This window comes from Suncus etruscus, chromosome 11, assembly GCF_024139225.1.
Source record: "Suncus etruscus isolate mSunEtr1 chromosome 11, mSunEtr1.pri.cur, whole genome shotgun sequence".
Taxonomy (NCBI): Eukaryota; Metazoa; Chordata; class Mammalia; order Eulipotyphla; family Soricidae; genus Suncus; species Suncus etruscus.
This window is the reverse complement of record NC_064858.1, coordinates 99,156,876-99,182,253: the sequence shown is the minus strand read 5'-3', so window position 1 is coordinate 99,182,253 and position 25,378 is coordinate 99,156,876. Positions and strand designations below refer to the sequence as shown.

General features: G+C 40.2%; 1 protein-coding gene across 1 annotated transcript in view; it reads right to left on the bottom strand.

The window, feature by feature from the left end:
- Positions 1–24,479, bottom strand: part of FRS2 (fibroblast growth factor receptor substrate 2) — a 53,484-nt gene extending 29,005 nt beyond the window's left edge. Inside the window, exons 1-2 of the mRNA XM_049782758.1 lie at positions 24,407–24,479; positions 23,410–23,462 (exon numbers count right to left, since the gene is read on the bottom strand). The gene's annotated coding sequence lies outside the window, so the exon portion shown is untranslated. The remainder of the gene's footprint in view (positions 1–23,409; positions 23,463–24,406) is intronic.
- Between the last annotated feature and the right edge of the window lie 899 nt (positions 24,480–25,378).

The window sequence follows — 25,378 nt, the reverse complement described above, 5'->3', positions numbered from 1 at the left end:
ATACTCAGGAAGGTTGTAAGGGACAAAGACGGACATTTTATATTAATCAAGGGGTACGTAGAGCAGGAAGAATTCACTCTCCTAAACATATATGCACCGAATGAGGGGCCAGCAAAATATTTAATACAACTGCTGACAAATCTGAAAAATAATATCAACAACAACACAATAATTGTGGGGGACCTTAACACGGCTTTGTCAACACTGGACAGGTCAACCAGACTGAAACCCAACAAGAATATACTAGACCTGAGGAGAGAAATGGAAGAAAGAGGCCTAGTGGATATATATAGGACACTCCATCCCCAGAAACCTGGATACACATTCTTCTCCAATGTACATGGGACATTCTCCAGGATAGACTACATGCTGGCACATAAAACATACCTCCATAAGATCAAGAGGATAGAAATTTTGCAGACTACCTTCGCTGACCACAAGGCTCTGAAATTATTTGTGAACTCCAAAGGGACTCAGAAGAAACACTTTAACACCTGGAAGTTAAACAGCCTCATGCTCAATAACCAGTGGGTCCGAGATGAAATCAAGGAGGAAATAAAAAGGTTCCTGGAAACAAATGACAATAAAGACACAAACTCTCAGAACTTATGGGACACAGCAAAAGCAGTACTGAGAGGAAAATTTATAGCTTTGCAAGCACACATCAGGAAGGAAGAAGGAGCTTACCTGAGTAGCTTAATGACACAGCTAATAGAACTAGAAAATGCTCAACAAAAGGACCCAAGAACAGGAAGACAGAAGGAAATAACAAAGCTGAGAGCAGAAATCAACGAAGTGGAAACTCAAAAAACAATCCGAAAGATCAACGAAAGCAGAAGTTGGTTCTTTGAAAAAATAAACAAGATTGATAGACCACTGGCAAACCTAACAAAGAAAGAGAGAGAGAGAAACTTGATAACTCGTATCAGGAATGAAAAAGGAGAGATCACTACTGATATGACAGAGATTCAAAGGGTAATCAGAAACTACTTTGAAAAACTCTACGCCACTAAAAATGAGAACCTGGAAGAAATGGATAAATTCTTGGACTCTTATAATCTTCCACGGTTGAAGGAAGAGGATGTAGCATATCTAAACACCCCCATCACCATTGATGAAATTAAAACAGTAATCAAATGTCTGCCGAAAAACAAAAGCCCAGGTCCAGATGGATTCACTAATGAATTCTATCAAACTTTCCAAGAGGAACTACTGCCAATCTTGGCAAGACTCTTTCATGAAATTGAACAAACAGAAACACTTCCAAATAGCTTTTATGAAGCCAACATCACCTTGATACCTAAACCAGACAGAGACGCTACCAAAAAAGAAAATTACAGACCAATATCACTGATGAATGCAGATGCAAAGATCCTCAACAAAATCCTGGCAAATAGGATTCAATGCCTCATTAAGAAGATCATCCACTACGATCAAGTAGGTTTCATCCCAGGAATGCAAGGCTGGTTTAACATCCGTAAATCTATCAACATAATACACAACATCAATAACAAGAAAAATAAAAACCACATGATCATATCAATAGATGCAGAGAAAGCATTTGATAAGGTCCAACACCCATTCTTGATCAAAACTCTCAGCAAGATGGGAATGGAGGGAACCTTTCTCAATATAGTGAAGGCCATCTACCACAAGCCAGTGGCAAATATTATCCTCAATGGAGAAAAACTGAAAGCCTTCCCTCTAAATTCTGGCACAAGACAAGGCTGTCCTCTCTCACCACTCCTATTCAACATAGCACTGGAAGTACTTGCTATAGCGATTAGGCAAGAAAAGGATATCAAGGGAATCCAGATAGGAAAGGAAGAAGTCAAGCTCTCACTGTTTGCAGATGACATGATACTCTACTTAGAAAACCCTAAAGACTCTATCAAAAAGCTTCTAGAAACAATAGACTCATATAGCAAGGTGGCAGGCTACAAAATTAACACACAAAAATCAATGGCCTTTCTATACACCAACAGTAATAAAGAAGAAATGGACATTAAGAAAACAACCCCATTCACAATAGTACCACACAAACTCAAATATCTTGGAATCAACTTGACTAAATATGTGAAGGACCTATACAAAGAAAACTATAAAACTCTGCTCCAAGAAATAAGAGAGGACACACGGAAATGGAAACACATACCCTGCTCATGGATTGGCAGGATTAACATCATCAAAATGTCAATACTCCCCAAGGCATTATACAGATTTAATGCCATCCCTCTAAAGATACCCATGACATTCTTCAAAGAAGTGGATCAGACACTTTTGAAATTCATTTGGAACAATAAACACCCTCGAATAGCTAAAGCAATCATTGGGAAAAAGAATATGGGAGGAATTACTTTTCCCAACTTTAAACTGTACTACAAAGCAACAGTTATCAAAACAGCATGGTATTGGAATAAGGATAGGTCCTCAGATCAGTGGAATAGGCTTGAATACTCAGAAAATGTTCCCCAGACGTACAACCATCTAATTTTTGATAAAGGAGCAGGAAATCCTAAATGGAGCAGGGAAAGCCTCTTCAACAAGTGGTGTTGGCACAATTGGATAGCCACTTGCAAAAAATTAAACTTAGACCCCCAGCTAACATCATGTACAAAGGTAAAATCCAAATGGATTAAAGACCTCGATATCAGCCCCAAAACCATAAGATATATAGAACAGCACATAGGCAAAACACTACAGGACATTACAGGCATCTTCAAGGAGGAAACTGCACTCTCCAAGCAAGTGAAAGCAGAGATTAACAGATGGGAATATATTAAGCTGAGAAGCTTCTGCACCTCAAAGGAAATAGTGCCCAGGATACAAGAGCCACCCACTGAGTGGGAGAAACTATTCACCCAATACCCATCAGATAAGGGGCTAATCTCCAAAATATACAAGGCACTGACAGAACTTTACAAGAAAAAAACATCTAACCCCATCAAAAAATGGGGAGAAGAAATGAACAGACACTTTGACAAAGAAGAAATACGCATGGCCAAAAGACACATGAAAAAATGTTCCACATCACTAATCATCAGGGAGATGCAAATCAAAACAACGATGAGATACCACCTCACACCCCAGAGAATGGCACACATCACAAAGAATGAGAATAAACAGTGTTGGCGGGGATGTGGAGAGAAAGGAACTCTTATCCACTGCTGGTGGGAATGCTGTCTAGTTCAACCTTTATGGAAAGCGATATGGAGATTCCTCCAAAAACTGGAAATCGAGCTCCCATACGATCCAGCTATACCACTCCTAGGAATATACCCTAGGAACACAAAAATACAATACAAAAACCCCTTCCTTACACCTATATTCATTGCAGCTCTATTTACCATAGCAAGACTCTGGAAACAACCAAGATGCCCTTCAACAGATGAATGGCTAAAGAAACTGTGGTACATATACACAATGGAATATTATGCAGCTGTCAGGAGAGATGAAGTCATGAAATTTTCCTATACATGGATGTACATGGAATCTATTATGCTGAGTGAAATAAGTCAGAGAGAGAGAGAAAAACGCAGAATGGTCTCACTCATCTATGGGTTTTAAGAAAAATGAAAGACACCCTTGTAATAATAATTTTCAGACACAAAAGAGAAAAGAGCTGGAAGTTCCAGCTCACCTCAGGAAGCTCACCACAAAGAGTGATGAGTTTAGTTAGAGAAATAACTACATTTTGAACTGTCCTAATATTGAGAATGTATGAGGGAAATGTAGAGCCTGTTTAGGGTACAGGCGGGGGTTGGGTGGGGAGGAGGGTGATTTGGGACTTGGGTGATGGGAATGTTGCACTGGTGATGGGTGGTGTTCCTTTTATGACTGAAACCCAAACACAATCATGTATGTAATCAAGGTGTTTAAATAAAAAAAAAAAAAAAAAACAGTTTTAATTCTTTGTTTACAGTCATACTCATACTATGTTGACTGTATATGGTCTTAGTACTATATGATCTAAACGGTATTAAATAATACCTATTAAATAATGCATCAGTATTCTTTTAAAATTCACTCTTGAGGAACTGGAGTGATAGTACAGAGATTTGGCACTTTCCTTGCACACCACAGATAAGGGTTTGGTTCCTTGATCTGCATATCATCTCCCAAGCATTGACAGGAGTTACTGCAGAGCAATGAGCCAAGAATAAGCTTTGAGCACTGCTGGGTGTGGCTCCTCACAACAAATAAAAAATAAAATGGGGGCTGGAGAGATAGCACATCGGTAGTGCGTTTGTCTTGCACTCAGCTGACCCAGAATGGAAGGTGTTTCGAATCCCAGTATCCCATATGGTCCCCCAAGCCGGTCAGGAACAACTGCTGAGTGCAGAGCCAGGAGTAACATTTGAGCGCTGCTGCCATCGCCGGGTGTTAAACATCCAATAAAATCTACTTTTAAATCCTTGTGCACTCAGTAACCAGGTAAGTGTGCAAAGGGTTTGGAAATGTGGCTCGGTGGCAGAACATCTGCCTTGAGTCCATGAGGTCATGAGTTTGATCCTTTTCACTACGGTAAGAAATCCAGCAGCACAATAGTGACACCCAGGACACCACAAAAAACGTCATACAGGACACCAAATATCATAATAACAAAGGGAAGGAGAGGGACAGGAATGGGTAAAATGATACTATATAGAAAGACAAGGAATATTTTGTGTTTGAGTGCATCTTCTTCTAAAAATCAATTAACTGCATATCCTTTAATTTATGGGAGTTCAAACTGAAATTCTAAGTACTAAAGCCCCTTTTTGCTTACCTTCCAATACTTGGTCATGTTTAAGAAAGCAGAACTACTTTAAAGAAGTCACTTAAAAATTGATTTTTCTGGGGACCAGAGAAATAGCATGGAGGTAAGGCATTTGCCATGCATGCAGAAGGTTGGTGGTTAGAATCCTGGCATCCCATATGGTCCCCTGAGCCTGCCAGGAGCGATTTCTGAGCATGGAGCCAGGAGTTACCCCTGAGCGCTGCCGGGTGTGACCCAAAAACAAACAAACAAAAAATTTGATTTTTCTGGGTGCCAGAGAGATAGCACAACAGTAAGGCTTTTTTTTTGCCTTGCATGCAGCTGATTCAAACAGACAGGGGTTCGAATCCTGCCATCCCATATGGTCCCCCGAGCCTGCCAGGAGCGACTTCTAAGTGCAAAGCCAGGAGTAACCTCCGAGTGCCACTGGGTGTGACCCCAAAACCAAAAAAATTTACTAAGATATCATAATTTACAAAATTATTCATAGATGCAAATTATGTTTTCAGCAGACTATGTTCTAGCACCAATCTCATCACTAAAATTAACCAACCTCACTCCACCTATGTGATAACTTTTTTTGGGGGGGAGGGTGTCCACATCTATGGTGCTCAGGGGACCTTGTAGGTGCTGGTGATTGAACTAGGTTAGCTGCGTGCAACACAAGCACCCTACCCGGCACAAAGAACAGCTGTAACCTCCCTCTGGGGCAACCAGATCCAGGTTTTCCCTGTGACAGGTGAGGATACTCAACACTATATCAAAGAGGACAACATGTGTTTTATTTGGTTGGCTTTTGGGGGGAACATACCTGGCAAAGATCAGGGGTTCCTCTTAGCTCTGCGCTCAAGAATCACTACTGGGTGTGCTTGGGGTCTGGGGAATAGAAGAACCCAGGTCGGCCAAGTACGAAGTAAGCACCTTACCCACCATATTATATCTCCAGGCCCATGATCCTTCAGTTTTATGAGGACTATGTTGCTTTTACTATTGTTATTCATTTGAAAACTATTGCTTGTCAGGCTTATGCCCCAATTTCAGTGAATAATACTGGAAAGTGCCTCTTAAAACTCACTGAACAATACATCACAAGTAACAGCAATGCCTCCTATTCTTTTTAGGCTTATTTTTGACCGGCACATGGCAGTATAAGGCTGCTTCTGACACGGTGCTAGGGGGACTGTGCAGTACAGGGAAGCAGACCTGGGGCTCCCCAATGCAAAGCACATCCTCCAGCCCTTTGGACTATCTCTCTGGCTCAACTAGCACTAATGAGAGGCTATTCAAAATCTCTTGCCTTTGTTCCTTCCCTGATGCTGAAGATAGTTGCAATAAGTTGTAATATTTCAGAGCACGTAAGACTCAATGTTCTTTCAAGCCATGATAAATATTTGTCTAGAGAACAATCTTGTAGTGCAAACTGCTGGGGACTATTTTCTCCATTCTTCAAAGGGGGAAATAAAAATTTTAAAAATTCTTTACTGGAAACTGAATTTAAAATTCTGAATTTCCCAGCCTACCACTCTAACAAAAATAATATGCACCCTTCCCGTAAAGGGCTCACAGTTTGTTTTCCTTCAAATTTACCTTGATCTTTACTCAAGATATCAATTATACATGATGAAGATAATTCTGAAAAGCCCTACTCGAAAAGCACAGCTAAGGAGCTAAGGTCACTAGACTATTTCCTCTGGGCACAATTTATGGTAAAACATAATTTGAAAGCAAGTAAGAAAATTTCCTTTTTAAAAAAGATGAATGTGTGCAGAAAACAAATTTATGCCAAAAATAGTCAGACTTCCTAAGCTGTTCCATTCTGTCTTATAAATCTTGTTTGGTTTTGGTTTGGGGGGGGGGGGCATCCAGTGGTATGTTGGGGATCAAACTCATGCAAAGCATGCCCTCCAGTCTTTGGCCCCTAAATCCTTGAACAAAAATCTGTGAACCCAACAAATTTGATATTTAACTGCCAAAAAACTATCAAAGTCTTAAACTGCATGTGGAAGGGTAGGGAATCTACTCAGCTGTGCTTGGGAACCACTCTGGACAGTGCTTAACAGACCCTGCAGTGCTAAGAACTAAACCCTGGACTCCCAAAGGCAAAGTATGCATTCATGCCTACTGAGTCATTCCACAACCCTAGAACCTTCTCATTTTTAATTTTCTGAAACAGTAATTTTGAAAATAGAAGGTAGAATAAGGGGCCCGGAGAGATAGATAGCACAGTGGTGATTGCCTTGCAAGCAGCCGATCCAGGACCTAAGGTGGTTGGTTGGAATCCCGGTGTCCCATATGGTCCCCCGTGCCTGCCAGGAGCTATTTCTGAGCAGACAGCCAGGAGTAACCCCTGAGCACCGCCGGGTGTGGCCCAAAAACCAAAAACCAAAAAAAAAAAAAAAGAAGGTAGAATAAGGCAAGATATTACTTATCATAAAACTGATGTATGGTCTACAACAGCTGTTATTCAAATGTATTTTAAAACAATACACAACCAACATTTTCTCCTCTTCAAGCTGTTTAATACAGTAAAGATATCTTGGGCTTGAAGGTTAGAGAGTTCAGCATTGTTTACTTGATCTCTCTGAATCTATGACTCATCATAGATGAATTTAAAACATCGACCACCAGCATGGCCTACCTTGTATTAGAAGTATGAAGGCTGTTTAGCACTGACAATGGACTATATGTGAGGATTTTTGTTCTGAGCCATACCTACTTGTTCACAACTCTTTTTTTTTTTTTTTTTTTTTTGGTTTTTGGGCCACACCCAGCGTTGCTCAGGGGTTCCTCCTGGCTGTCTGCTCAGAAATAGCTCCTGGCAGGCACGGGGGACCATATGGGACACCGGGATTTGAACCAACCACCTTTGGTACTGGATCGGCTGCTTGCAAGGCAAACGCCGCTGTGCTATCTCTCCGGGCCCTGGTTCGCAACTCTTACTCCTGGATCTGCCCTCAGGAATTATTCTTGGTGGGCTCAGGGAACCATATGGGTGCCAGAAATGAAACCCAGAGTTGGTCATGTCCAAGACAAGTAAGTGCCCGACCTGCTATACTACTGTTCTGGCCCTTGACTTGAACAATGATGATGATGAAAGGAGGATATGATTCAGAAAAAATATAGGAGCTAGCATCAATAATGCTGGTGATTGGCTAGTCTGAAAGAGCAAACATTTTTTTTTAAAAAGGCACTTTTGGAGACTGGAACATAGCACAGTGGTAGATTTTGCCTTGCATGTGGCCCACCCAGGACAGACCTGGGCTCTATCCTAGGCATCCTATATATTCCCGAGCCTACCAGGAGCGATTTCTGAGTGCATAGCCAGAAGTAACCCGAGCATGACCAGGTGTGGCCCAAAAACCAAACCAAACCAAAAACCTAAAAGGAGAGATATAAAATAACCTTTTTTTTTTTGGAGGGGGGGGTTGGGCCACACCTGGTGGTTCTCAGAGGTTATTCCTGGCTATCTGCTCAGAAAAAGCCCTTGGCAGGCACCGGGGACCATATGGGGCACCGGGGACCATATGGGACACCGGGGACCATATGGGACACCGGGATTCGAACCAATCACTTTAGGTCCTGGGTCAGCTGCTTGCAAAGCAAATGCCGCTCTGCTATCTCTCGGGCCCCTAAAATGACTTTTTATAAACTTTGAAAATATAAATACTTCCAAGAAGTTTTAAAAACTATTTAATTCTATAAAATGCAGTTAAAGGACAAAAGCGTTTTTTCCCTTTTTTATCCCTGCAGTGCTAAGGATCAAAGATGCACGTGAGGTCTGCACCTTACCACTGAGCTACGTCCCCAGTCCAACTTTGTGAGTCCTAACACATCTAAAATGACAAAATAAGCTGCCATCTAAGTTTATGGTTAATTATGTTCTCATAATTTTAATACTTTTAAAATCTACCTGAATGAGTTTTATTTAAATAACTCTACTACTAAATAGTGTTCCTTTCTTTTTCTATAGTTTAGGAACATAAGGCTATTGCTCTTCTATATTAAAAAATATCTAAAATATAATCCAATGAAGAGAATCGATTCGTTCTCAAAAGAAAGGGAAATTAATATAGATCAATCCTGCTTTGGGCCAAATGTTGAACTGAGAAGAATATCAAATGCCTATCATTATTATACTCAATACTGCATGTAAAAAATAATAAAAAGAATCAGTAAACTAAAAAAAATTAAATCATCATTATTATCTTCATTCAATCTCAAATTTTATGTCTTAGGTACACTGCCTTCTTTTTTTTTTTTTTTTTCCAGTTTGCTTTTTGGGCCATATTGTGTGATGCTCAGGGGTTACTCCTAGCTCTGTGATCAGAAATTGCTCTTGGCTCCGGGATGCCGAAGATCGAACCAAGGTCTGTCCTGGATCAGCAGCATGTGAGGCAAACACCCTACCACTGTGCTACTGCTCTGGCCCCGAGGAACAATGCTTCCCCCAACCCCCGAATGCTTTCCCTTTTCATAGATGTCATCTAAATATGTCTAGGAGGTCAAGTTAAGAAACAATGAATAGGGGCCGGAGAGATAGCATGCAGAAGGACGGTGGTTCGAATCTCGGCACCCTCATATGGTCCCCTGAGCCTGCCAGGAGTGATTTCTGAGTGTAGAGTCAGGAGTAACCCCTGAGCGCTGCCGGGTGTGACCCCCCCCCCCAAAAAAAAAAAAAAAGAAACTATGAATACCTTAACTGTTGTCTGAGAAGCTATTATCACTCCTTCAAATCCAATAATCTAGTTGGACAAAATATTCTAGGTTATAGTTCTTTTCCATTCAATACTTTGAATATAATCTGCCGCTTACTTCTAAGTCTGATAGTTTCAGTTATTTAATGATTTTATACTGGATTCTCAACTACTATGTGACTGTTTCCTTTTGCTTCTTTTAGCATTCTATGTTTAATTTTTGTCATTTTAAGTATAATGTGTTGGGTACATTTGTTTGGGTTTATTTTGTCTGAAACTGAGCATGATATAAGTGTATAACTCCTTTCTCAGCTTAAAGTTCTCAATTGCCTCTTCAAATAAGAATTCTGCCTTTTACTCTCTTCTTCTGTAATAGCTCTGATGTGAACGCTTTTTTTTTGGGGGGGGGGGGCCCCACACCCGGCACCGCTCAGCAGTTTCTCCTGGCTCTGCATTCAGAAATTGCCGCTTGGGGAACCATATGGGATACGGGGAAATCATCCATCCTGGGTTGGCCACGTGCAAGGCAAATGCCCTAACGCTGTGCTATCTCTGAGGGCCCTGATGTGAATGTTTTATACGGAACTATACAGATATTTTACTTTTTTTGTTGTTTTTCATTTTTAAATTCTGTTCACTAATTCTAGAGTGTGTGTGTGTGTGTGTGTGAGAGAGAGAGAGAGAGAGAGAGAGAGAGAGAGAGAGAGAGAGAGAGAGAGAGAGAGAGAGAGCAAGTAATGCATTATTTTATTTTGTTTTGTTTTGTTTTTGAACCACAACCGGTGCAGGGCTTATCCTCTTGGCTCTGGACTCAGAAGTTGTTCCTGGCAGACTCAGGGGATCATATGATGCCGGAGATCCATCCAGATCTATCCCAGGTCGACAGCATGCAAGGCAAATGCCCTACTGCCATGCTAGCACTCTGGCCCCCACTGCATTGTTTTTGTTTCTGGGTCATACCTGGCAGTGCTCAGGGATTACTCCTGGTTCTGTGATCAGGGGACCACATGAGGTAGGTGCAGGGGCCAAGCCCAGGTCTACTATGTGCAAAGCTCTACCCGCTGTATTATCACTTTGCCCCCACAGTCCTGTATTCTTTTCGTTGTTGTTGTTTTTGGGCCACACCTGGCGGTGCTCAGGGGTAACTCCTGGCTCTATCCTCAAAAGTCACTCCTGGTAAGTTTGAGGGACCATATGGGATGCCAGGAATTGAACCTGGGTCCGTCCCAGGTCAGTCGCATGCAAGACAAACACCCTACCACTGTGCTATCTCTTCAGCTCCAAGTCCTGTATTCTTTATGTCTGATTTGTGTGGACTGAGACGTTGGAAAGCCTTTGCTGAAATTCTCATTTATCCTCATTTCAGTAAGCAACAGTGAATAGGACTGTTGCACTGAATTCTTCTACAGTGAGCTTGCATAGCTCTGTTTTAGTATGACTTCTTTCCAGACAATAATCTTGATCCATTACTGGAGAGTTAGTTCCCCATTTCCCATTATGTATGGTGCTCCATACGGGCTGGTCATCATTTGGGAGATTTGTAGTTTTGAGTGAATGGTATACTGCTTTTAATACCAAGCTCAATTGGGCCTGGATAGTGAACAAGAGCTTAAGGCAGTGTGTGCTAAATCACACCTGTGGGTTAAGTCTGAGTCCTTCTGGAGAACAACCAGGATGAGTTCAATGTCATCAGAGAAGTTGCTGAGTTTCAGACCAGGGAAGCAGCTGGAGAACCTGTGGCAGGGTGGGTTAAGAAGAGGCTGGGGGCCCAGAGAGATAGCACAGCGGCGTTTGACTTGCAAGCAACCGATCCAGGACTAAAGGTAGTTGGTTCGAATCCCGGTGTCCCATATGGTCCCCCGTGCCGGCCAGGAGCTATTTCTGAGCAGAGAGCCAGGAGTGACCCCTGAGCACTGCCGGGTGTGGCCCAAAAACCAAAAACCAAAAAAAAAAAAAAAAAAAAAAAAAAAGAAGAAGAAGAAGAAGAGGCTGGGACTTCAACCTCTCTCTATACACTCCAAAGCTGGCAAGAGAGCACAGCACATAGTGGGGCCCTTTTGCTAAGTGGCTTCAACAAATTCATAAGGTGCTTTTTGCGTGCAAAGATGCGGCTAGTTTGCTCCAACAGTCAAAGGTGAACTGGCAGGGCTGGTTCTGTTAGGTAGATTGAGCTATCTTGATAACTACCTCATCTCCCAGCTAGTTCAGCTACTTAGGAGTTGAACCTCTCCTCAGGGATTTACCCTCAGGGTCCTTTGCCATAGAGATCCAATATGGCTTCCATCAATTCTATTATCATAGTCTGTGAGACTGCCAACCTAAAAGCTGGACCACAGTTGATACCCTTTGGTTTCTTGCCTCCTATTCCATTTTTCTAAGTATAAAATTATAGGATTGGGGTGCCAGGTACTGACCACAATGTCTAAGCCTACCATCCAAAGAAAATTTCTGAACCTTGAGATCTGAGGTAAAGTTTCTATCCTAGTGAGGTCATTTCTTAGTCACCAAACTGGGTGTGAACCTTCTGTCCTTTACTATGAAAGCTTCACTGGAATGTTAGGTTGGTTTCTGTTGGATTGACTTAAGTTTTGCTACAAATTTGCTGCTGTGATCATAGAGCAAGTAGGTACCTCCTATTCCACCATCTTGCTTCTGTTAGTAATTTTTTTAATTTTACATTATTTAAAGAGCATGAATTACATAGTTGACATAATTAATCATAATATATTTATTTACTGGTAAGCAAGAAATCAATAAAAATAAAAGAGAGAGATAAAGTTCAGCAACAAGCAAATTTGTGAAAATTATTTTAACTCCAATGAGATCATTAAGTCATTAGTAGAAGGTTTAGAAAGCTCTTGTTGCTAGTCAACCATTCCCATTTGTTTCTGAACATTAGGTGGCTTCAGATACATCTATACTGATGTGCTCCTATGGGGATAACAATATGAAACAAAAAATGGCGTTGCCCTGCCGGAGCGGTGGTGCGCAGCGGTAGGGTGTCTGCCTTGCACGCGCTAACCTAGGGTGGACCAAGGTTCAATCCCCAGGCATGCCATATGATCTCCCGAGCCAGGAGCGATTTCAGAATGCATAGCCAAACCTTGGCTGGCCACATGCCTTCAGTCCAGGCATTCCTAGCACTATTACTGATACTGAAGCTTTTGTGGGGTGTGTTTTTGCCTGTCAGGTCTTCTGGAAGTACAAGAAGGTTGTGGAAGGGTACTCAAACTCACTCAGAAGAAATTCCTGGTGATATGACCCCAAATACTGGCATACCTAAAGTCTTGGTCAGATTGGTGAAGCTTGGTCTTAGGCAAAGAGGCAATTGTGGGTGCTAGGTGCAGAAATTATGGCTTCAGCATGGCAGGGACTTGGCACTTGAAACTGCTAGCATTCATTTGTGTGGCCAGTGCACCCAAAATTTTGCATGGCTTGATTTCTTTCCATAACAGAGTGAGTCTATGGAGCTGGCCGTGTGCAGACATGGTGACTGCATTTGCCCCAGTCTTGCTGGTTGTAAGGCAATTTAGAAGTTGTTTGTATTGCTGATTATTTTTCATTTGACCCTTTCGGATTCACCCCACTCCATTTTCTAGGTGCCTTACCTGCACAGAACACTGCCAGATGAGAACATAGTTGGCTGCAGAACCATAAATTTTCTTTGCTGATAGTTTTGGTTAGGCAACCCTCTTTAGTTATAGGCTGAAAATTTCCCACTTCATGTCCCCTAAATCTAGAGGTATTAACAGCTTCCTGCTTTTTCTAGCTAATTCAGTCTTATCTCTTCCAGCCCCTAATTCAGTCTTCATTGCTTGCCTGTTGTTTCCTTTAACCTGCCTGTTCTGATTATTAAATTCCTTCACAGAGTTGCTAGTGATATTTTTAATACAGCTGTTTTAGATAGTAAACTATTAGAAAAAATATGGTTAAAATAAAAATATGTAATTGAGGATGGAGACAATATAATGAGTTGAGCACTTGCCTTGTACATGGTTGACTTGGATTTGATCCCCAACACCTATATGGTCCCCAATCCAACCAGGACTAAGCCCTGAACATAATAAAGTCAGGGCTAAGCTCCAAGCACTACTAGGTGTGGCAAAAAGATATGGGTTTTTTTGGGTTTTTTTTTTTTTTTTGGTTTTGGGCCATATTTAGTAGTGCTCAGGCTTACTCCTGGCTCTGCACTCAAGGATCACTCCTGATGATACTCAAAGGATCATAAGTGATTCTAGGGGTCGAACCGTGCTGGCCACATGCAATGCTCTACAACATTGAGGTATTGTTCAGGCCCTCAAAAGAAAAAAAAAAATAAATTCTTGAACTGAATTACTGTGAGTTAAAGTTACAAAGTTGTTCATGATTTTCGGTCATACAATGTACAACAACCTTCACCAGTGAACGTTTCTTGCCACTAATGTCCCCAATTTCCCTTCCACCTTTCCCTCTAGGAGGGATTGTGTTTTACCACTGGAGCTACACCCAACTGCTACACCTGCACTTGCTAGTTAAAACCCTACAATTAAGGTTTATTTTGTTAAGGCAAAGAAAGGCAAAACACCCAAAAATCCATTCTTTCCCTTTCCTTCCCACCAACACAAAAATACTCAGAGGGGTGAATAAATACTATTTTCCTACTAAATGATCCTAGTCACGAGAAAAATTATTTTCAAAGAAAGTAAATCACTTGGCCCAGAGAGATAGCACAGCGGCGTTTGCCTTGCAAGCAGCTGATCCAGGACCAAAGGTGGTTGGTTCGAATCCCAGTGTCCCATATGGTCCCCCGTGCCTGCCAGGAGCTATTTCTGAGCAGACAGCCAGGAGTGACCCCTGAGCACCGCCGGATGTGGCCCAAAAACCAAAAAAAAAAAAAAAAAAAAAAAAAAAAAAAAAAAAAAAAGTAAATCACTTAATTGTTGAAGCAAAATTATTCTGAAAAACTTTAAAAAATAAGGAGTTTTCGGCAAATTACACATTCACAGCTATAGCTAATATTTTCATGAGAATTTTGGTAACTTGAAGATGAAAAAATTTTCATGTTTTAGGGACTAATGATTATAATAAGCACAGCTTTCTGCCAGTTGTCAGTAGACCTTCAGTTGGCAACAAACACAGCATCAATAAATGTTGAGCCTGTTTGAAAGAACTAGTTATGCAACACCCTCAAGAAAACTACTCTTTTATTATTTTGAAAAACTTGAGTTGCTCCAGGAGTAATATGTACTTAAGAGCAGAATATGAGCAAAAATATGTGAAAGTTATAAACGACATGGCTTCTGGGTTTGAGGTGTGCAGTATTTTTTTAAATAAACTTTCTATTTAGAAGAATTTGAGATTTGGAAAGAGCTGGAAAAGACAGTACAGAGTTCACAAAACCCTACCCTCCCTCCTTGGTGCCTATTAACATCTTGCATTAGGATAGCAAGTAACATTTGTTACTTTCCGAGTACTAATATAAAAACACTATTAAGTTCATACCTAATTTCTTCAGTCCTTTTCTTGTCCTAGGATCTCATCCAGAAAACTTGATTACATTTAATCATCATATCCCATTGGCTTCCCCTGGGCTATACAGTGTCTTCAATTTTCCTTTTTTTGATGATTGTCACAGCCTTGAGAAATAATGGCAAAGCATTTTTATAAAATGTCCCTCTGTTAGTATTTGTCTCATGTTTTGTTTTGTTTGGTTTGGTTTGGTTTTTGGGTCACACCAGCAGTGCTCAGGGATTACTCCTGGCTCTGCACTCAGAAATCGCTCCTGGCAGGTACAGGGGACCACATGGGATGCAGGGGTTCGAACCACTGTCCGTCCTGGATCAGCTTCGTGCAAGGCAATGAATGCCCTGCCCTGCTGCTGTGCTACCTCTCTGGCCCTGTCCCATGTTTTTTCATAATTACACAAGACTTATGGATTTGGAGGAAAAAAGAGAGAAATGTCATTTTTATCATAGCATAAACATCCTTTGAATGCATACTATCAACATGACTCATGACTCTAAGTTAAATCTGATCTCCTGGTTGAGATAATTGCTCTATAAAATTACACTTCTCCAATCTCCTTTCTCTAGGTACTTTCTGAAGGAAAGTCACTCTGTAGAACCCTGATCTAATAAGTGTTGATATGCTAAAGCTCCATGGTGTTGGGAGCAGAATATAGATATAGATTATTTGAAGTTCTTCCCCATGGAAGATTGTTACTTATCCATTTATATATATTTTGGGGGGTTATAAACCAGTACTATGTTACATGTTACTTGTTTTCTTGTCCAAATCATACTGAGTCTGGTCACTGGTAGCTCTCTTATCCATCTTATGCTTTCAAAACTTATTTCAAGAGCAGAGAAAGAGGGTGAGAGAAAAAGAGGGAGACAAAGAGAGAGAGAGAGAGAGAGAGAGAGAGAGAGAGAGAGAGAGAGAGAGAGAGAGAGAGAGAGAGAGAGAGAGACAGAGACAGAGACAGAGACAGAGACAGAGATAATACTGCCTTCTATGCGATCCATTCTGGTCTGATTGTCAGTTTCATGTAGTCCCTGGAGCACTGCTCGATCGCATAATCCTGCACTCCAATCCAGGAGTTGTTTAAGTAGCTATAATTTATTGCTCTAATTTAGAATAATAAGCTTACCATAGGTTGACATCAATTAAGATTTTTATTACATTAACACAAGCCAAAAGAACTCAGTAAAAATAAGTATTATTTTATACTGTAAGTCTTAGTGTCTGATTATATTGTAGGAACAGGGTTCTTTTCCCTCTTTCCTTTTATTTCTTGTTATGACGATACAAGTGGGTGCTAACTGGGAGGCACAAACTTTAGTTGTGGTAATCATACACATTTGGTTTTAGGGTACCAGAACTTCCTCTCAATGCACCAGGGACTCCAAACATCAGGGCATTGACCACATTTGCACAGAGAAGTTGTGGGCATAGCAACAGCCTGGATAGTAAAGGAGGCTCTCTGCCACTGGGTTGTCTCAGGCACTTAGATACTAGTTCAAGTCTATAAACATATAAATAAAATCTAACTTCGCATAAAACTATACTATGCAAAGAGAATATTTTAATAATCACTTAAAATATACATTGCTATTCTTTACTTTTTTTTTTTATTTTGTTTGTTTTTGGCAGCGCTCAGGGGTTACTCCTGCCTCTATTCTTAGAAATCCTTTTCCTGGCAAGTTCGGAGGACCATATGGGATGCCGTGATTCCAACAACTGACCTTTGCATGTAAGGCAAACGCCTTACCTCCATGCTATCTCTCCGGCCCCTACATTGCTAATCTTGGTACCATACCTACACTCTTTCTTGAAGCTTCTTAGTTCATCTTAGAGAAAACCAAGTGTCATATATGTAACACTGAATAACCAGAGTTTACTTCTCTAGTGCTTTCAATTAAAATAAAGGGTGGGGTGTTACAGAAAATATTCAGCTCACAACTTAAATAGGCACTACATTGCATCAGTAGACAGCAAAAATGCTCTATGGATGCTTCTTTTTTTTCTCTTTTTGGTTTTTCGGTCACACCTGGCAGCGCTCAGGGATTACTCCTGGCTCTATGCTCAGAAATCAATCCTGGAAGGCTCAGGGACCATGTGGGATCCTGGAATTTGAACCACCGTCCTTCTGCATGCAAGGCACACACCCTACCTCCATGCTATCTCTCCGGGCCTATGAATGCTTCTTATTTGGGTTACGGAGATAGCAAAAACAAAAAATCAAGTCTTACATGACTATCAAGTATGTAAGAGGTCAGTGTGGTATCATTGCTTTAATTTGGTATGGTGCCATTTTAGCTAACATTTTTTTGCAGCATTGCTGCAAATAGCAAAGGTGTGAAAAGGACAAAAACTATGTTACTACAAAAATAGTTTTGAGGGGCCGGGAGAGACAGCACAGCGGTAAGGCATTTGCCTTGCATGCAGAAGGACGATGTTCAAATCCCGGCATCCCACGTGGTCTCCCGAGCCTGCCGGGGGCGATTTCTGAGCGTAGAGCCAGGAGGAACCCCTGAGAGCTGCCGGGTGTGACCCAAAAACAAAAACAAAAATAGTTTTAAATTCTAAACTGATCTCAGGGACCTATAATAATCCAAAGAGCATACTTTGAAAACCATTCAAAATCAGATATCATAAAGATAGAATACTACAGATAATGACACAAAAGATTCATGAGATTATATAAAACAAATTTCCAGAAAGGTCAACTTATCAAATCTAATTGAAGAATAAGTAAAACACGAAGTGAACTATTCAGTCAGGATTCAATTCCCCATAATAAAATTCTGGCCCTAGGTGGCTTCATAGCTCAATGATATTAAACACATAAAAAAATAAATCTACACAGCAAAAGGCCTGGTTTCCTGAGCTGGCAGCCCATCAACTCCTCACTCCCTGTAAATGACTCCCCTCTATATTCCATAAGGTCCAAGTCTTGGCCTCTTGTTTTGAACTTTCACCAGGACAGCTTGGCTACCCCAACCACACCAGGCCAATAGTATTAGACATGCTCTAATCAACATTCCCTCAAAATCCCACAAAAGGAGCGATGGGAGTAAGAAACAACAGAACCCTAATCACAGAGTTAACAGCAAGTTCAGGCCAAAGAACACATTCCTTAAACCAGTGCAAAAGGTCTTATACAATTCCAGAGGAATACCAGATTGGAAGGGAATATTTTTGATAGGGAAAGAAAGAGACCACCACCCACCGAGTTCCTCCAGTCCTCCCTGGTAGTGGGGGATACACTGATAAAGTATATTGAAAAGAATCACTGCTAAATTACCACACGTAGTATGGTAAAGTAGCACAGAACCCCCTCATAGGTCAATATAGTTACCCAGAAGATTCAAATAAGATTTTACAGATGAACATCTGTATAATCTCTCTGAAAATGATTTCTATGTGAAAAATGAGGTTGTTTAATGAGCTCAAAGAAATAATGCAATGGGGCCCGGAGAGATAGCACAGCGGTGTTTGCCTTGCAAGCAGCCGATCCAGGACCAAAGGTGGTTGGTTCGAATCCCGGTGTCCCATGTGGTCCCCCGTGCCTGCCAGGAGCTATTTCTGAGCAGACAGCCAGGAGTAACCCCTGAGCACCGCCGGGTGTGACCCAAACAAACAAACAAACAAAAAAAACAAAAAGAAATAATGCAATGGATAGCCAATAAAACACAAGAATTTATGAGAGCTGAAATGAGAAAATTACAAGCAGAAATGTCAGAACTAAAACATTTGGTAGGTGAAATAAAAAATTCAGTGGCAGGTCTCAATAATAGAGTAACTTCAGCTGGGGACAAAATCACAAACTTCAAGATAAGATGTAGATGATAAAGATAGAATTCCAGTAAGATCAAGAAGGAAATTACAGAAAAAGGAAAGTCCTAAGGCTTACAGTGAACTATCAAAGGAGAGACCCTTTACCCTCTTCTGACAGGTCCTCAAAGACAATGGGGGAAAGATAGTAAAAAACCTAATAAAATGAATGCCTCACCACTTTAACCAGCTCCAGGGGTCCTCAAACTTTTTAAACAGGGGGCCAGTTCACTGTCCCTCAGACCACTGGAGGGTCTGACTATAGTAAAAACAAAACTTATGAACAAATTCTTATGCACACTGCGTATATCTTATTTAGCAATGAAGAAACAAAACAGATAAAATACAATATGTGGCCCACGGGCCATAGTTTGAGGACCACTGAGCTAGACTCTTTAGGAATAAAAAATACAACTTTAGGGGCCGGAGAGATAGCATGGAGGTAAGGCGTTTGCCTTGTATGCAGAAGGACAGTGATTCAAATCCCAGCATCCAATATGTCCCCCGTGCCTGCCAGGGGTGATTTCTGAGCACAGAGCCAGGAGTAACCCCTGAGCGCTGCCAGGTGTGACACAAAAACCAAAAACCAAAAAAAAAAAAAAAAAAAAAAAAACCTCACAACTTTAGGTATAAAAAAAATATCTCAGAAACTTCACAGACTTAAAATAACTGAAATAGACTGCAAAAAACTGAAGGGTCTGCCTTAAGGAAGAAAAGTCCCACAAACACACAGAACTTCTAAAGAAAGATGAGACAAAACACCATGACAATCATTTCTCAAATGTTCACGATCTAAATACACTACTTAAGAGATAAAGGATGGGGCCCGGAGGAGAGATAGCACAGCGGTCCAGGACCAAAGGTGGTTGGTTTGAATCCCCGTGTCCCATATGGTCCCCTGTGCCTGCCAGGAGCTATTTCTGAGCAGACAGCCAGGAGTAACCCCTGAGCAACGCTGGGTGTGGCCCAAAAACCAAAAAAAAAAAAAAAGAGAGAGAGATAAAGGATGGCAAAATGGATTACAAAATCTGCAAGAAATACACTTGAATAGTCAGAGAGCAAACACAAATTTAAAGTCAAAGGCTGGAAGACAATCCTTCAAACAATGCCCTCAAAAAGACTGGAGTGGTCATATTAATATTACCCAAGTACTAACTAACATATGAGCCAGGAATATCATTCACTATTTAATATTGAACTAGTGAATCTGATAGTCTAAAGACCCAGGCTAGATATATGGTTTAGTGATACAAGCTAACTCTAACTCTAGTCCTAGAATTTGTGAGGCTCTGAATTTGTCCATAATGTGAAAGAAAGAAAAGGAGGAGAAAAAACTGAAAGTAAAGTTTCACAAAAATAACCGGGGAGGGGGGGAGGGGGCAGAGCTGTGGTGCAGTGTTAGGGTGTTTGCCTTGCACACAGCTGACCTAGGACGGACTGCGGTTCAATCCCCCCTCGTCCCGTATGGTCCCCCAAGCCAAGAGCAATTTCTGAGTGCATAGCCCAGAGTAACCCCTGAGCATCACTGGGTATGGTCCAAAAATAAAAATAAATAAACAAACAAACAAAATAACCAAGGGATCTAAAAATTAAATGTGAAAGCAAACCATAAGTTTCAGTTAGGAAAAGTTATCTTTGGGACCTTTAGATAGGAAATGATTAAGAGACGGTTGAAGAAAAAAACATAGAATAAACTGTTAAAAAGATTTGGGGGGGGGGGTCACAGCTGGCAGCGCTCAGGGGTTATTCCTGGCTCTATGCTCAGAAATTGCTCCTAGCAGGCTCAGGGGACCATATGGGATGCTGGGATTCGAATCACCGTCCTTCTGCGTCTAAGGCAAATGTCTTACCGCTGTGCCATCTCTACGGCCCCAATAAAAGTTTTTTTTTAAGGTATACATAGAAACAGTTTTATCTATTAAGTTGGGATTGAGGCAACAGGTTATAAAGAAAGAAGCCATCAAAAGATATCAAATGTGCCAGATAAATTTCAAGTAACTAACTGAATTCAAAGACGAAATCAATACTTTATAAAAAGCAACTGAACAGTAATCACGCCACGGCAAGGGCACTGATTTAGGAAAAAACATAATACAGGCTTGCCGCTGCTCAAATTACTTCACATCTTAACATATATTACATATATATTCCCTCACTGCTGGGATCTGGAAACAGATTTTAAAAACCCTCAATGCTTATGTCTCTATATTAATGCCTATACCTATATTTTATTTCAGGGGCTGGAGAGATAGCACAGCGATAGGGCATTTGCCTTGCACGCAGCCAATCCAGGACGGATCCGAGTTCGATTTCTAGGATCCCATTTGGTTCCCCTAGCTTGCCAGGAGCAATTTCTGCACATAAAGGAGTAACCCCCAAGCGCTATGGGTGTGACCCCAAAACAAAAACAACCCTATATTTTATTTCAAATATTGGCAATATGCTTTGACCATTGACATTTCCTACTATTGCTCCTTTGACTTTTCCTACTGCTCCTTGAAATCACTGCTTTTTTTAACCTTAGGACAAATCTATCTCTGGATGCTTCAGAGAAGAAAAACTTAATGTATTAAGAGATCTTCTCTAAAGATAGTAAGAACTTTTTGCTTATATTTAAAAAGGACAAATAAATATTTTCTTAGGATTTTACAGTAATTCTGAGATTTGAAAGAGCCAAAGAATTAAACAGAATTACAATGACCAATTGATGGAACTATTACAACTTATCTGACCGAAAGGATGAGTTGAAAGAGCATTTACCCAAAATAACTTCTAACAATAGAAAACTATGACCCCGTCAAATAAAACAAAGTATTCACATTCCAACCAGTATCAAGTACCATCCCCTTCACGTAAAAACATACATATACATGCAAAGTACATTTTAAACCTAAACTCTAAACTCCCATGAAAACCAAACCATGTTAGCCACATAGACACTCCCACACGCAGACTAGTACTTTCTGCATGCTGCCCACATAGCACTTTGGGAGTGTGTGATTAGGAAGAATGATGCACAATCACACCGCATTCCTTGCCTCAGCTCACACATCAAGAACTTGCCCTCTCAGCGGCATTCTTCCCTAAACAGTCCTGGTCACCTTAGCAACCCCAGGCTCCGAATATGGACAGCTGGTCCATTTAAAGTCAGCCCTTCTTGCCAGGGAAAATGCTTGTTCTTCAAATTGGGGGAGAGAGGAGAGGTTTTCCTTTCAGTACACATTACAGGGGTTGATTTAACTTGATCAGCACTTTTGTTCTGTGGCAGCAATTTGTGTCAAGTTGCAACCTATTCTGAGTTTTTGGGTTTTTGTTGGTGGTGGTTTTTTTTCTTTTAAGTTTCATTTCAAAGCCAGTAGCTAAAAGAAAAATTAAATCAAGGCTGCTCATATGGAATTCTAAAGAAGGGTGGATCATGGAACAAAGATATCTGAGCTAATTATATTCTTTTATAAAATGAGAAAGGTACCCACATTTCTGAGGCTCAAATTTACTTAAACTGCACTGGAGCATCTGCAGTCTTAACAATCAAGAACCAGTGTCAGACCCAAATTTGAACAAAAAACATGCTTCAACTGGGAAGTCTGATAACAACAGACTGATATACTCAATAAGCTCTATTCCCTTGTTCCATCACACATTAAATTTCTCATAATCTTTTATAGGCTCAAAAACAAACCAAACATTAAAAGCAATTAACATATACAAGGACGCTCTAGAACAGAACAATCTAGGATTGCACTGGGTTACTCCTAACTAATCTTTATCTGAGCCTGCAGTATAAAAGTTGAACCCAACACAAATACAGCTTTCTGGAATAAAAGATACAGGGCTTTTCTATAGTTTGTCTAACTTTCACATCACTAGCAAGTAAGTGGGATGAAGAGGAATACTATATTCCAAAATAGACGAGATCAAATGCTCATTCTATACCCTCAAAAGGACTGCTCCCACTCTCAAAGTAGAGATCTAAGTAAACAGGCATGTTCAAAACAAACAAATCAACATTACAGTATTCACGCAAAGAAAGAAATCATTTTCTCTGTAACTATGTGGACAAAAATTCGTGCTAATTTTATTCAGTGGTTATTTAGGAAATCTAAGGTTAAGTGACTACAATCTCTAGATTGTTCCTTGGTTAAATCAGTTTGTCCTTAAAGTAGACAGATTTACTCCTCGATTAAGAACACTAGGAATTGGGTGGGGCCCGAGAGACAGTACAATAGGTAAAATGCATGCCTTGCACACAGCTGACCCAGGTTTCATCCCTGACACCCCAGGTGGTCCCTCAAGCAGACTATGCTCTGAGCAAGGAATAAGTTCTAAGCATCACCAGGATCTTGCACAAAAACAAAACAAGAAAAAGAACATTAAGAATAAGCTATGACTAAGATAAGCAATATTTGTGTTTCAAAGGTGAAGATTTATCTCACGCCCTTTAAATCCTATCTTAAGACAAGATAAGCTGCATACTAGTAGCAAATTTGGAAGGAATAAAGGAGTGGTAACTAACAAATCCTGAGCCCCTTGTGATAAGAAAAAATATAAAATACTGGGGATTAGAATTTCTTTAAAAAGAAATCAACAGAACATTTAAAGCTTGCACTCAAACTATATTACTTTATTAACACAATTTCTTACCTTGTGAAAGTCTCTTCTGAGGAAAATACACAAAACTGTGTTCCTAAAAAAATCTCAGGTAGAAAAATTGAAATGTTAGTCTCAAAACAGAAAGTATCTTGAAAATGAAGTTATAAAATCAACTTGGTAAGTACATCAAAGTACTAGACAGATTTAGTATCGCTAAGACTTGAGATAATGACTAATAATCAAAGAACTGGATAATTTCATAAGGACACTTATTCTACGTCCTATCAAGTCAATTTGGTAGGTATTTGATGGTTGGCATATTTTTATATTCTACGATATTAATAACTGGTATTCAGTCTTGCTAGGATTTAATATTCTCAAAGGTACTCTGTTTTCTTAAATATAAATAACTTTGAAAAAAAACAGCAAGATGTAAAATCAAGTGGCTGTTACAATTTGTAACTATCACGGGTATCTAATTCCAGAATATTTCATTACCCTAATAAGAAACACTGTATTTAGAAACACCTGAAACAAATTTAATTTTAAAAGATACATAGAAACATACTCTATAACACTACGATCAAAATTATGAGTTTTTTTTAACATGCAGCAAACAAGACAGATAAAGTTAGATATCTGCTTATGTAGTAATATTAAAATCATTTTACGTAACAATCATAGATTTAGCAGATATATACCTATACATGTGTGTGCTTTTGTAAGTGCACAGACAGATAGTATGTATAGTAGTTATTTTTTAGATACACATATATATAAATAAAGATAATAGTCCCTTTATATGTGTATATTTCTAAATACGCTGATTTAAAACTGATTTCATATTATCATTATGGTTAGTTCATAAAAAGGTACATAATACACATTTTCTGGGCCTATATCTATAGCTAGAACTAGTTCAGCAATTCAAGTAAAAATAGAAAGACAAATTAACAATTTTAAAGTGTCCACTATATTTTTTATTAAATGCTTTTAAAAATAGACATAATAAGAAAAAATTTAAACAAACTGTTGCAGTCACACTTACTAATCTGGTTGAAAAGCCACAGCTGCATTTTATGCCAGGACAAACGGACTGCTTCATCACTTCTACATCTAGGCAGCTATTTCTTAATGGTCATCTCTGAAATAAAAATGAGATCATTAAAAAAAATAGTATAACAAAAATGTAAAATCCTTAAGGACAACTATCTACATTTTAGTGACTAGAGGAATATCCCAACAGTTCTGAGTAACATTAAAAAGCACTAAATGGGGGCTGAAGAGATAGTATACTTGCTTTGCTTGTGGCTGACCCCAGTTCAAGTCCCAGCAGTGGATAAGGTGCACCAAACCCCTGCCAGGAGTCTCCCCCTTAGTACAGAGCCAGGAGTAGGTACTGAGCACAACCAGGTGCTCCCTGAAGCCCCAAGCAGAATATGTAAATTCATACTAAAAGCATTAGCAAGGCTGAGGGATGGAATATGGGCAATCCCGCCACAGATTACATTATGTCATACAAGCCATGTCTACAAATCTACAGCCTTCTTTAGCTTTCAAACCTTACTTTTTAAAGACTAGGGGGGAAAAGGCAAAAAGAAAAGTCCTATGGGAGCTGGAACGGTGGCACAAGTGGTAACCTTGCTACGTGCTAACCTAGGACGGACCAAGGTTTGATCCCCCAGCGTCCCATATGGTCCCCCAAGCCAGGAGTGATTTCTGAGCACATAGCCAGTAGACTTACAGTGAATTAAATATTTATCTGTTCCCAACTTGCATCCATAAAAATTAAGTTCCAGAAATTGGCCAATTTGTCCTTTTGGGGATGGGGTCCACACCTGGTGGTGCTCAGGGTTTGCTCCTGGCTCTGCACTCAGAAGTCGCTCCTGGAAGGCTTGGGGGAACCATATAGGATGCCGGGATTCAAACCATTGTCTGTCCTAGATTGGTTGCGTGCAAGACAAACGCCCTACCGCTGTGCTATCTCTCCGGCCCCACAATTTTGTCGTTTTTATTTACT